We start from the raw sequence: 13,941 nt of genomic DNA on the forward strand, positions 1-13,941 counted from the left end.
TGTCTTCCCCCTGACCCCCCACACACCATGTGCACTAATCATGATACCCACAATCCCCCTCTTCCTCTCTCCCCCCACTATCCCCCCTCCTCTTTGGTAAACGCTAGTCCCTTCTTGGAGTCTGTGAGTCTGCTGCTGTTTTCTTCCTTCAGTTTTGCTTCATTGTAATACTCCACAAATGAGGGAAATCATTTGATATTTGTCCTTCTTCACCTGGCTTATTTCCCTAAACATAATACCCTCTAGCTCCATCCATGTTGTTGCAAATGGAAAGATTTGTTTCTTACGGCTGAATAGTATTCCATTGTATATATGTACCACATCTTTATCCATTCATCTCCTGATGGACACTTAGGTTGCTTCTATATCTTGGCTATTGTAAATAGTGCTACAATAAACATAGGGGTGCTTATGTCTTTTTGAATCTGAGAAGTTATTTTCTTTGGGTAAATTTGTAGGAGTGGAATTCCCAGGTCAAATGGTATTTCTATTTTTAGTTTTTTGAGGAACCTCCATATTGCCTTCCACAATGGTTGAACTATTTTACATTCCCACCAGCAGTGTAGGAGGGTTCCCTTTTCTTTGCATCCTCACCACCATTTGTTGTTCCTAGTCTTTTCTATGTTGGCCATCCTAACTGGTGTGAGGTGATATCTCATTGTGGTTTAAATTTGAATTTCCCTGATAATTAGCAATGTGGAGCATCTTCTCATGTGCCTGTTGACCATCTGAATTTCTTCTTTGGAGAAGTGTCTGTTCATATCCTCCACCCATTTTTTAATAGGGTTATTTGCCTTTTGGGTGTTGAGGCATGTTAGTTCTTTATATATTTTGGATGTTAACCCCTTGTTGGATATGTCATTTACAAATATATTCTCCCATACTGTAGGATGCCTTTTCTGCTGATGGTGTCCTTTGCTGTACAGATGCTTTTTAGCTTGATGTAGTCCCATATGTTAATTTTTGCTTTTGTTTCCCTTGCCCAAGGAGCCATCTTAATCATTTTTAAATATACAGTTCACATGTATTAAGTACATTCATATTGTTATGCAACCATTATCGCCTTCCATCTCTGGAATTCTTTTCATCTTTCAAAACAAACTTTATACCATTAAGCAATAACTTCTCATCCTTTCTTCCCCCAGCTTCTGGCAACCATCATTGTATTTTCCGTCTCTATGATTTTGACAATGTTCCTTATGTAGGTGAAGTCATACAATGTTTATCTTTTTGTGATTGACTTATTTCACTTAGGGTCCTCAAGGTTCATCCATGTGGTCAGAATTTCCTTCCTTTTTAAGGCTAAATAATATTCTGTTGTATATGCACCACATTTTGCCTATCGATTCATCTGCTGATGCATACGTGGAATGTTAACATGCTTTAGCTATTTAGCTTTAGCTGAATAATGCTGCTATGAACATGAATATACAGATACCTCTTAAAGATCTTGCTTTTCATTATTTTGGAATTTTTATACACCTATAGGTGGAATTGCTAGATCATATGGTAATTATACTTGTAATTTTTTGAGGATCTGCCATACTGTCCACAGTGCTTATGCCATTTAACATTCCCACCAACAGTGTACAAGGCTTCTAATTTCTCCACATCCTCACCAGCACTTGCTATTTTGTTTTCGTTTTTATTTGGGGTTTTGTTTTTGTTTTTGTAGCCATCTTAATGGGTGTGAGATGGTGGTCTTTGATCTATTTTAAGTTAACTTTTGTATGTGGTATGAGGTAGAGGCCTGAGTTCTTTTTTTTGCATGTGAATGTCTGGATTTGTTGAAAGACTCTTCTTTCCCCCATTGAGTTGTTTTGGCAGCTGTATCAGAAACAAATTACCCAGATGTATGGGTTTATTTCTGGGCTCTCATTTCTGTTCTGTTGATCTATATGATCTTATGCCAGTACCATACTGTCTTGAATACTGTAACTTTGTGTTAAGTTTTAAGATCAGGACTTGCAAGTCCTTCAACTGTTCTTTTTCCAAGATTGTTTTGCTCTTTGGGTCCCTTGCACTTCCATATGAATTTCAGGATTAGCTTGTTATTTCTATAAAAAGAAAAAAAAGGCTGTTTTAATTTTCATAGAGATTGAATAGGAGCTATAGATCAGTTTGGGGAGTATTTTGACCAGTTTTTCTTTTTTTACGTCTTTGTCTTTTATCTACTTTCTGGAAGATTCACATTCTTAGAATGTTTGTTTGTTTGTTTTAAGGATTTTGCTGTTGTTTCATTGGAGCAATAGTTTCTCTTACCTTTAAGGATATTCATGGTAGTTTCTCTTTTGTTTTGACTTTTCCTCCTCCGTGTATGGTCCATGTTTTCTCCCATTCCTTTTTTTCCTCCCACATTGTTTCGGTTTTTATCTTTCATTTTGAAGGTGGATTATAAGATAGATGGCTGATTCCTTCATTGTCAGTTGTCTATCCTTATTTAAGAGTAGGGCACTAAAAAGCTGAATTAAAAGTCTGAGCATATGCATGTGAGGCTTGCCAACTGTAAAATTCAGTTTATGGTTTACTGGCTGGGCACTTTTCTCTGGTTAAACCTGAATGTCAATGAATTGTAGAGCTCTTTATCTTAAGCTGATCAGATTTTCCTGAGAAATATCTTCTAATCTCCTGGCTGGAAGGTACAGGCCAAGCTTCCAGTGATCTCAGCACCACTGGAAACAAAGTGAGTATGTAAATACTCACTTAACCTTCTTGTTTTCCATACATCATTCATGCTCTTGAGTGCTTAGTGTCTCTCAGTCCTGAGAACCTCTGTTTTATCCTCTCCAGAGAATGAATTTCCAGCCTAGTGCTAGGATCTAGAGGGCATTCACTGGATGATCCAGAGTCAGGGCAGTGATCTAGATATCACTTCTTTAGTTTTAAGTCTTCTAAGTTGTTATTAGTCTTAAGATGTTTATCCATAAACAACATATGTATAGTAACGGTTTTGGATGTTGTCAAAATTTACATAGATGTTACAGCAATATATATTTTTTAAATAACATGTATTTTCAATGAAAACCGATATACCAACAATACATTTTTTTAAATGTATTTCCCTGTGATAGACATTTGTTTCCAAGTTTTTGCTGCTACAGACACTGAGCATCAACACCCCCATACATGTCTCTTAATGCACATAGGTGAATATTTCTCTTTAGAGTCAGTAAAACTGTTAGGTTATAGAGTGTGAGCCTTTTCATTTTTGTAAAATATTGCCAAATTGTTTTCTAAAGATTTTAGGTACCCAACTATAGCATATGAGTTTCTAATTAACTTCTATTTCTTTTAAAATTTCCTTTATGAATATAACACACTAGAAGAATCCACAAAACAGATGTCTAATACATACACAAACATTGAGCAAATTCCCATGCATCCCATCACCTGTCATTTTGTGTTAATTCTTGATTACCTCTACCACCTTCTCTGGATTATTTTGAAGCCAATTCCAAATGTCATATCATTTTATCTATAAATAATTCAGAATGTATTGCTAAGAGATAAGGCAGTGGTTCTTAACTGAGGGTGATTTTGCCTACCAGGTGACATTTGACATTGTAGAAATTTTTGGTTGTCACAACTAAGAGGCTACTAGGTGCTACTGTCATCTAATAGTTAGTGGTTAGGGAGCTGATAGCCATCCATCAGTGCATGTAGCCCCAACAACAAAGAATTACCTGGTCCAAAATGTCAGTAGTGCCCAGATTGAGAAACCCTGAGATAAGGACTCTATAAAAATCACACACACAATACAATTATCACATCTAAAAGTGTAAACATTAATTTCCTGGTATAAAATAGCCAATCAGTTTAAACTTTTTCTCTTTCAGAGAAGGTTTTATTTTTTCCATTTGATTTGTTTGAGTCAATATCTAAATGAAGTCAACTAATGATGACTTGGTTAAGGTCTTTAAGTCTTTGTTAAGATATGGTTAGCGCCCCCCTTTTATTCTTACACTTTCTTTGTTGAAGCAGATCCCTTGTTCTCTACCCTGGCCCACATACTCTATGTACTGCTGGTTGTATCTTCATCTGCTTAAACAGAACTTGTAGCATGCCTCCTGTTGTTAGCTCTATTTCCAGGAGTTGGCTTGTGCCATCAACTTATGAGACTTTGTAAATTGGGCTACTTGGTTTTTCTCATGAATTCGCCTTCTTGGTGAAACTGCTAAGTCACTATCAGTCATCAACTACTTTTTAGCTTCCAATACTTAGTTGCTGTTGTTTACTCTCCCATTCTTTGTACTTGTGGGTTTAAACCTTAAAAAAAAAAACTATTAACTTTTATTTTAATAGGATTTTGGGAGAGAGTAAGAGGTACATGTTCAAGTTGTCACTTTGCTTGGAAGTCTGAGATACTTTCAGTGGTTCTTCCTGTATATATTTCTGAGTACATGCTCTAGTGTTATACCAAAATTTGCATTCCTAGGGAAAATTCCTAGACCAGGCACTTGAAAAATCATAAAATACAAAACCCCTGATCTAATTACCTTCATGTAGCTGATGAAAGTATTGGATATTTAAGTGTTTTAAAAATAGTTCATGATTTTTTCCTAGATCAATATGTAACATTTAAAAGTGGTTGACTTACAAATTTAGCTAAGGTGACTAGCCCATTATTTACTTCATTTGAGGTTTTAGATAATATTTATACCTGCTAAGATTAAGTGGTGGTGTAAAAGACCCCTGACAACAATATATTAGGATGTCAAATCTGAATGGATGTGAATCACTTCAAATAAACTACTTGTATCATGACTTTTCCCCCTTAAAAGTATTTTAAAATATTAAAAATACTTCTCTTGCGTCAGTAGCTTTCAATAACAGGGTAGCTGTGTGTTTGTTTTTGTTGTTAGTATTTAGCAGAATTAGGAATTTGTAGAAATTTGTTTTGCTCTGCTGAGGAACTGGTGTGGTAATTTTTGGAAGTATCTATTAGTCAGAGACATATTCTCTTTAGAAACTGTATGGAATATTTATTATTTAGCTTTGCTTCATAACAAATGACTCTAGAACTTACTGCCTTAAAACAACAATGATTTATTATTTCTCAGGATTCTGTGGATTGACTAGGAGGTTTTGATTCAGATGTTTTCAGCCACAGTCAATCCTGTGGCTGTATTCAGCTGACTTCAGGTTTAGAAAGTCCAAGAAGACCCCTCCCACATGTCTGGGGTTTTGATGCTTACTACTGACTGGAATGTTCACCCCTACCTCCCAAACAACCTTCCAGCAAGATAGCCTGGACCTCCTATGTCATGGCTCAGAGCTCTGAGAGAGCCAAAAAAAAGCTGTTACGCCTAAACTTAACACTAAATAAATAAAACACTAGACTTGTAACTAACAGAGTGTCATATTTGCTTCATTTTCTTGGTCAAGCAAAAGGTAAGGCCAGCCTGGATTCAAGGGAAAGGAAAATAGACTACTACTTGATAAGAGGAGTGATATGTTCTTAATGTTGAGGAGTTGTTGGCAGCCATCTTTGGAGATTATTTACTGCAGGGGAAATGTATTAAATGTCTTTATAATATATTCACTTCTTGAATAAGGTCATGTGTTGTAAATCTAATTTTGTAGTAGAATTTTTCTTCTTTGGAGTCACTAAAAATAATTCTAATGATTAAGTAATACTAACATTTTTTTCCAAATGTTATTTCAGAAGTTTTTCTGAAGATTTGCTTAGTTAATCAGTAGGAAGAGGTGTAGAAGAGAAGGGAAAAGTCTGTTGGATGTGAAACCTAAAAATGTGATTGCTTTGAGAAGTGTAGCCATTTACTTGGGGCCTGGTCTATACCTATCAGAACTTCCTAAGTTCCTTTGTCTATTTATTTATTTTCTTTTTTCCTCCAACTTTATTAAGATATAATTGATGTACAACATTGTATAAGTTTAAGGTATACAGTATTGATTGATCAACTTACATATTGTAAAATGATTACTCCTATAGTGCTAACTAATACCTCCACACATCACATAATTACTATTTCTTTTTTGTGGTGAAAACATTTAAGATCTACTCTCAGCAAGTTTCAAGAATATAATACAGTATTATTAACTATAATCACTATGCTGTACATTAGATCCCAGAACATATTCTTATAACTGGAAATTGATACTCTTTGATCAGCATCTCCCAAATTCCCCCATCTCTGCCTAAAGTTATTTGTTTAGTCTAGTGCTGGGAGTCTAAGGAAGAGGAATTAAAAAGAGGAAAGATACTAAAAGATAAATGTTCTAAAAAGCCATATATGTATTGGGATTAAGCTATTTGTTTCTTTAGTATTACAATGTAATTGCTAGGCTCTTTTGCGTTTTTACCTTGTTGTATTCAAGTTTTTCCTATAAGACTTTAAAAGCCTGAAGATCAGGGAGATGGCTTTCTTGGTTGCCTGTTTGTTCTCGAAAGTGTCAGATAAAATTTTACAGGAAGAATTTCATACTACTAGTCTTGTTCCTACCTAGATGACTCACTTATTAATTCGTGGTCTTGGTAGTACACATGCATTAAGAAACTTGAGGCAGACTAGGTTGTGCTTTTTTTTTTTACTTGGTTCATAATTTTTCATACTTTTCTTGTTATCGTACCAAAGAACTGCTTCTCTGCCACTTCCTCTTTGTTAATCTCAAAAACGCTCTCAGTAATCAACTATCACCACTGTAATGATTGTATGGGTTAATCATTCCCTGTAGTTAATTGGTCAGGGCCACCAATTTAAAAACTGCTTAAAAGAGTTAAGCTTTGTTTGTAAAACAAGGAAGTATAAAATGTTTTTAAGTACCAGACCTTTCCTCAGCCAAACTGTGGACTTGAATTTTCCTGTCTGGCTCTCCCCCAACCCTTGCTGTATGTATAATGGAAATCCTCTGAGAGTGTGAATTTCATTATAGGAAAACAGAAACTGTTCATTTTTCTTACTGTCATTACACTGTAATATCTTTCCCCATAACACTGGTAAATGCTTCTATTACTGTGTAGAAGATACTTGATTAGAGGGCATCTCAAGTTATTTTAATGTGGACAAAGAGCTCCTATCTTTTAAGTTTACATCAAATGTAATTTTGAAAAGACATTTCTTCATATGTACCTATTCACAATTTTGTTAATACTGTCTGATGTCTGGTTTTGAAGGTTAGACTTTTCCAGGGAGATGCAAAATCTTTTTTTTTCTGTCAGTTCTACTCTAATTCTTCTAAAGTATAATCCCAGGCTTGAGACTTGGTTGTTTTGTTTTTCCTTTTTAACTTGAACTGTATTTTCTATGCTTTGATTTATCACAAGAGGTAGCTTTGCAAATACATAACCAGTCATAAAGCACAGTAAAATTTAACAGCTTACTTGGCTATGGGTCCACCTATCTTATATCATAGAAATGGTCAGTCTACAGGATGACTGATTTAACTGTGTGCAGATGCATCATTTTGACTCCTTTAGATTTCAAGGATTTATAGTTCTAGGTTAACAGTTTCTGTGTGTTTCAAAACATTAAAGTACCAAAACTTAGCCATATGTTACTTATGAAAAGTAGTACATGTGGTGTGGGGGCATAGCTCTGCAGGGTACAATGGGAAATAGGATGTCATTTTTACCTCTTTTTGAGGTCCCCATTGTCCCGCCACCTTAGGTAGCACAGAAACACACTAAGATAATGATATTAATAGTCATTCATTTCACCATTTTCTCAAGCTTGAGACTAGGATACATGGTGATTATTACTATAGAAGAGTGTAGCAGTGACTCTTGACAGAGTAAGTTCATTAGGGTTCTGGTTTACTGTATACTGGTTAACTGAGTTGAAATCTGCCGGTGTAGAAGATCCTGCTTACCCAAATCCCAGGAAGGGTACATTTTTCCCAGCATTTCAGTATTTTCTTTGGAGCTTAGAGAGTAGTAGAATCTTTCTTTTTCTTTTAGTGAGTGGTGGAATGGGTGCTCCACCCTCTATCTTTTTTTTATTATAATTTTTTTATTAATGTATCACATATATACTCTTATGAAGGTTTCACTTGAAAAACATTGTGGTTACTACATTCACACATATTATCAAGTCCTCTCCGTACCCCATTGAAGTCACTGTCCATCAGCATAGTAAGATGCCACAGAGTCCCTGCTTGTCTTCTCTGTGCTACACTGTCTTCCCTGTGACCCCCACCACACCATGTGTACCAATCATAATACCCCTCAATCCCCTTCTCCCTCCTCCACCCACCTTCCCCCACCCCTCCGCTTGGTAACTGCTAGTCCCTTCTTGGAGTCTGTGAGTCTTCTGCTGTTTTGTTCCTTCAGTTTTGGTTTGTTCTTATACTCCACAAATGAGGGAAATCATTTGGTACTTGTCTTTCTCCACCTGGCTTATTTCACTGAGCATAATACCCTCTAGCTCCATCCATGTTGTTGCAAATGGAAGGATTTGTTTTCTTCTTATAGTTGAATAATATATTCCATTGTATGTATGTACCACATCTTCTTTATCCATTCATCTCCTGATGGACACTTAGGTTGCTTCCATTTCTTGGCTGTTGCACATAGTGCTACAATAAACATAGGGGTGCATATGTCTTTTTGAATCTGAGATCTTGTTTCCTTTGGATAACTTCCTAGGAGTGGAATTCCTGGGTCAAATGGTATTTCTATCTTTAGTTTTTTGAGGAACCTCCATATTGCTTTCCACAATGGTTGAAATAATTTACATTCCCACCAGCAGTGTAGGAGGGTTCCCCTTTCTCTGCATCCTCACCAGCATTTGTTGTTCCTTGTCTTTTGGATGTTGGCCGTCCTAACTTCCACCCTCTGTCTTTTAGTGCATAGGCTCTTCCTATCTACTTGGTTATGTTCCATCTTCATTTTGGACCTAGAGTGTTGAAGAGCACTGACCACAGCTTCAGTAACTGAACTGAGAGGGAATGTGAGATCCTGACAGAGACCCTATGTGGAGTTCAACCTGTCCTCACAACTTAGCTACCACTGCTCAGCAGCTCTGCATTGTTACCAAGGAACAGCAGTTTGTTTTGCTTTGGGTACCATGTGTACCTTCCTAATATTTTGTTCCCCTACTACAGAAGCAATCTGGAAGAGTTGGGCATTTTCTTGTCCTACCTCTGTCACTTACACTTAGTCATCGTCTACCTTGGCCCTGATTGCCAAAATTATACTTTGTTAGATATATGATCCCAAGACTGCAGTGTAAGGTACTTTCCAGGTACCTTCATTGAATCTAAGATGCTATTAATTCAAAGATGTACCATTAACAGTATGTACTACTAAGAAAACATGCTGCCTGTTAAGCTGACATGCCATTGATTGTAATATGTAGCTTGATTTCAGTTGTATTTTTTTAAAGTATCTTATAGTCGGTGAAAGATGGCATTATCTTTCTCTAGGTACTTAAAATTACTGTGTGTAATTACAACTATCTGTTCTTCAACAGATATTTACTGGGCACTTTCCTTGGACCAGGCACTGTGCAAAGAGCTAAGAGTTCAGGTCCCTATTTGTCACTGGGGCAAGTGACATCTAATAATCACATGAATATGAACTATGCTGAGTTGTTAAGGCAACTTGCACTTTCCATTCTATTTTTTTATGTAACGGGGAATCAAATGGAAATAGGCTCCCTACAAGCCCCTCTCTAATGTCTACATATAAATGAAGCCTAAAGGTCATGGAGGTGGGGTGCAGAAGAGTATTCCAAGCAGACTTACCCTAGAGTCTTGGACTGTTTTACAATTGAAAGCCAATATATTTTTTTAAAGTTTTGAAATGAGCAAAAGGTAATTCTTATAGGGAAAATAAGATCTAGGAAAGGTTCTTGATATTTGGTAATGAACAAAGAATATCGTGTTTAATTATAACAGAATATTTTCATCTAAGTGATTGTTGCTGAAATGCTCAAAGGAAGAAACTCCTTGTTCTCTCTCTAATATTATCCAATCTCACCCCAAAACACCTTTTCCATTCAAGTTCAGTAATCAAATCTTAATATATTCCGTATGTCGCTATATACTAACTTTTCTATTTCCTAACACTGTAGACGATCAGGCCAAGTGGAATGGACTTCCCCTTGAAAGTTGCGTGTTTTTGTTTATCTTCCCATTTGCAAGTGTTTAAGCACAAATTCTGCTTGGTCCAGTGCTAAGCATTCATCCACTCATTCAGGCATTTGAGTGTCTCTTATGTTCCAGTCTCTGGGAAATGCAATAAAGAATATGATACGTCTTGTCTCTCACTCAAGAAATTTATAATTAAGCATTCAAGAGGTGAGGATATACAGAAGTTGTGGACTGCTGATAGTTGTGGGCAAAAAAATTGAACATGAAATGTATCATACAGTACCATATATGCTACTAGATATGTATAATACAGTTAATGAATAATATAGGTGCTTGGAGAAAGAAGTATGTCTCCCTGGGGAATAAAAAAGATGTTGTCATCCTAAAGAGTAGCATGTGAATACCAATCTTTTTAAGTGGAAGTGTTTAGTGTTAATGTGTTTCAAAACCATAACTGCTATTGTGAAAATAGATAAAAGTTAACGGGAGTCTAGCCCTTTTATACAACTGTTTTTTATTGATATACACTCTTATGAAGGTTTCACATGAAAAACACTGTGGTTACTACATTCACCTATATTATGGAGTCCCCCCCTCCATACCCCACTGCAGTCACTGCTTTTTACACAATTTTAACCTCAGGTTCATAATTGGGTTAATCATATGCATTGTCAGAATTTCATACTGGTTTCTCCTTGGTGAAATTTTAAATGTGCCAAGGAACTCTGAATGCCTTGTAACTAAATTCCAATGTGTTTTATATAAATCTTGCAAGTCTGAATTCACTTTTATGTAAAACTTTTTTCTCACAGTAGATTTTTCTTACTTGCTGGATGGTGATAGGCTTCATTATTCTTGATTTCCTGATTCCACCCCTTACCCTATTAAAGTGTAGCCTTGGTTATAAAATTAAGGTCAATAATGAGTCTAAAGAATTTTCTTTAAAATTCTGTAATTCTTTGAATTATTTTTTGTTTTACCTTAGGGTAATTGGGATCTCCTCTGTTACACAGAATTTTGGATCATACTTTATAAAAATAGATACAATAAGGTACCTTGTTTAGCTTTACTTTCGGGGTGGTGATATAGATAGTATAAGCTTTCAGTATTTACCTAACTAATGTAGTGTAATAAATAGGATTATGTAAATGACAAATTTTGCTAATATCTTTATATAGCATATCATTTGCCTTTTTAAAGGTATGTGCTTCATGAGAAAAATATTGTCCCCCATTTTTACCTAGAAAAGCTATATTATTCCAGAAACACATTAGCTGTATAGTTGATCAGTACTGGAAGCTATCAACTTGACGAAAGTAACTTTCTAAAAAAAATCTCTGTTTTTGAAAATTAATAGAAACATGTAATCTGCCTTGGAAAGGAAATCTATGTTTCATTAACTGTGTCTGAGAAGCTGCTCATACATGAGCTTTCTCTTGCTGTAAACATTCTCTTAAAACACTTTGAGCACAACATTATGAATATATTTAATACGACTGAACTATACACTTAAAAATGGATAAGATGGTGAATCTTATGTGAACTTTATCACAGTAAAAAAAAAAGAAAGAAAAAAAACACATTGAAGTGATTGATAGACAAGATATAGATATGAGAAATAACTATAGGACAGTTTAAGCCATGTTGAGATTTCTCTATGTCATGCTTAAAAGGCTTTCACTCTAAAATAATAATGTCTAGGTCTGGGATAAAAAATTATTTTCTTGGTTCCTTCAGACTTATTTCTGACTTTCCCACCAACATAAGGCACTTTGTGAGAATAAAATCTCAAGTGGGAATGTGGCATAGGAAGAATGGGCCAAGGAAAGAGGCAAAGCCTGTTTCTGTGTCCAAACAATAGTGTTTTCTTTATACAGGACTTATTTACAACCTTAAATATTTTTGAAAGGATGTGGATTATAATTTTTCCCAAATTTATTTGGTCCCTAAACCTATGACCTAACTGCTGTGTAAATTTCTATTTTAGTTTAACTTCTTTGTTTTACAGATGTGAAAACTGAACTGGAGAAGTTGAATGACTTGCTTAAAGTTACCTAAGAGCAGAATAATAAGAAAACATCAAAGAATATTATATCTTAGAAAACCTGAATTCTGCCTGTTGCCCCTACTGATACCAGCAAGAGCATAAACAGGTTATAGAATAACATTATAATTTTATGGAAACTTATTTTCATTAATATACTTGCACATAAGATGTTAAGTTTTCAACATTTGCAGCATAAAAATCTCTATGCAGTTTTTTGGTAGAACCAATTATTGAAGGACATCTACAGTTTTTTAATGAACTTAAAAATAGCCATTTAGCATTTCGAAGAAAATTCCATTTTAAACATTATTATTAAACGATGTTTATATTTATTTTTATTACATATGTTTAATAAATAGCAAATCATTTATATGAAACATCAACTATAGAATTGACAAAATTATAATTAAAAAGGGGTTCCCTCAAGCACCAACACATTTTCTGGTGTTACCTAAAAAGCATATATCCCAGATTTCCATAGTAGAAGGTGGTGGTGGAAGTCTTCTTGGACATTTAATAATTGTTGGCAGGAAACATGCTGCTGATCCGGTCCTGAGGAAGGGTTACTGAATGGTAGTGAATGAAAGTTCAGATGGGGGCAGTCTTTCATGTTCATCTCCATGGTCTTGGTGATTGGTAGATGAATTGGCCTCCTGATTAAGCATGTTTTAGGGATAATTTTATTTTCTCTGGTCAGTGATCAAGTTTGCAAGTTCCAGTGTGTTGAACACTACAGTTATTTTTGCCTGTGTGTATGAATTGAAATAATTTTTAAAATCCATGCATAATAAAAGACCATTGTTGCATGGTTAGAAAGGGGCTGGGGTAGATATTTAGTTAAGTTGAAGAAGTGTTTACCTAGAAAAACTCATGTGTGTATAAGAATAAATAAGAATATTTACCAAAACATTGTAGTAGTGAAAAATAGCGAATAAATGTCCATCAACTAAAGAAATAAACTGTTGTAGTTTAGATAGTAGGTACAAAATGAACAAACATCAGTGAAAAGGAATAAATTAGATCTACTTGTGTATCTTCATGGAAAAGTATCTCAATATGTTGAGGGAAAAGCAAAGTATAGAATACATGCCATGTAATACTTCTTAAAAGTAAAAAAAATGTAACACTACATTGTTTATGGACACACAGAAAAGTATAAAAGAATGCAAGGAAATGATAAATAGTAAATCCAGTGTAATCATTACCTCAGGGAGGATACTCAGTATTAATATGGCAATGTTAAGATTTGGCAAAGCTGGGTTGTTTTGTGGTGAGCATTTTCTATACTTTTAATTGATGTAAAATTTTTAAGGGAGTATAGACTTTAATCTCAAATAAGGATACTACTGCTTAGACTCAGTTCAGGGAAAGATTGATACTAATACATGTTTTCATCAATTTATCTTTATAATAGAGGGCAGCATTATTAAGAGAGAAATAGAAAATATTTGAGAGTGCCAAGTGACTAAGTGTATAAGTACCAGATAATTTGAGATTTTATAATTTGATATTGTCAGAAATTACACTCTTTCTCAAATTCATCTAGGATAACTATGACTTAATATTTCTCAAGTTAAAAAAATTTGTAATTTTAAATACTCTAGCAGTTATTTTCAATTGTTAGCTTCAAGTATTATGCTGGACACATAAGTGGGTAATAAAAATTAAGTTAACCCTGTTCCAACTGGTAAAATAGCGGGATTAGGAGAATGCAGTACTATGGTAATAGACTGCTTCCCTTCAGTGTGTCTTGAAAATGTGAAACACATCTTATTTTTCTAAGTCTCACCCCTTTCTTGATATCTTCATTTAGTGCTGCTATTGTGCCCTGTACCTTCCCT

The 13,941-nt window shown here is 35.0% G+C and overlaps 1 protein-coding gene across 3 annotated transcripts in view; it reads left to right on the top strand.

Moving 5' to 3' along the window:
- Positions 1–13,941, top strand: part of UBE2D2 (ubiquitin conjugating enzyme E2 D2) — a 48,870-nt gene that overhangs the window by 16,877 nt on the left and 18,052 nt on the right. Inside the window, exon 2 of one of the 3 annotated variants that reach the window (XM_057490956.1) lies at positions 12,062–12,206. The exons of the other annotated variants lie outside the window; for them this stretch is intronic. The gene's annotated coding sequence lies outside the window, so the exon portion shown is untranslated. The remainder of the gene's footprint in view (positions 1–12,061; positions 12,207–13,941) is intronic. 3 annotated transcript variants of the gene reach the window in all.

Source organism: Manis pentadactyla, chromosome 13 (genome assembly GCF_030020395.1).
Source record: "Manis pentadactyla isolate mManPen7 chromosome 13, mManPen7.hap1, whole genome shotgun sequence".
Lineage (NCBI taxonomy): Eukaryota > Metazoa > Chordata > Mammalia > Pholidota > Manidae > Manis > Manis pentadactyla.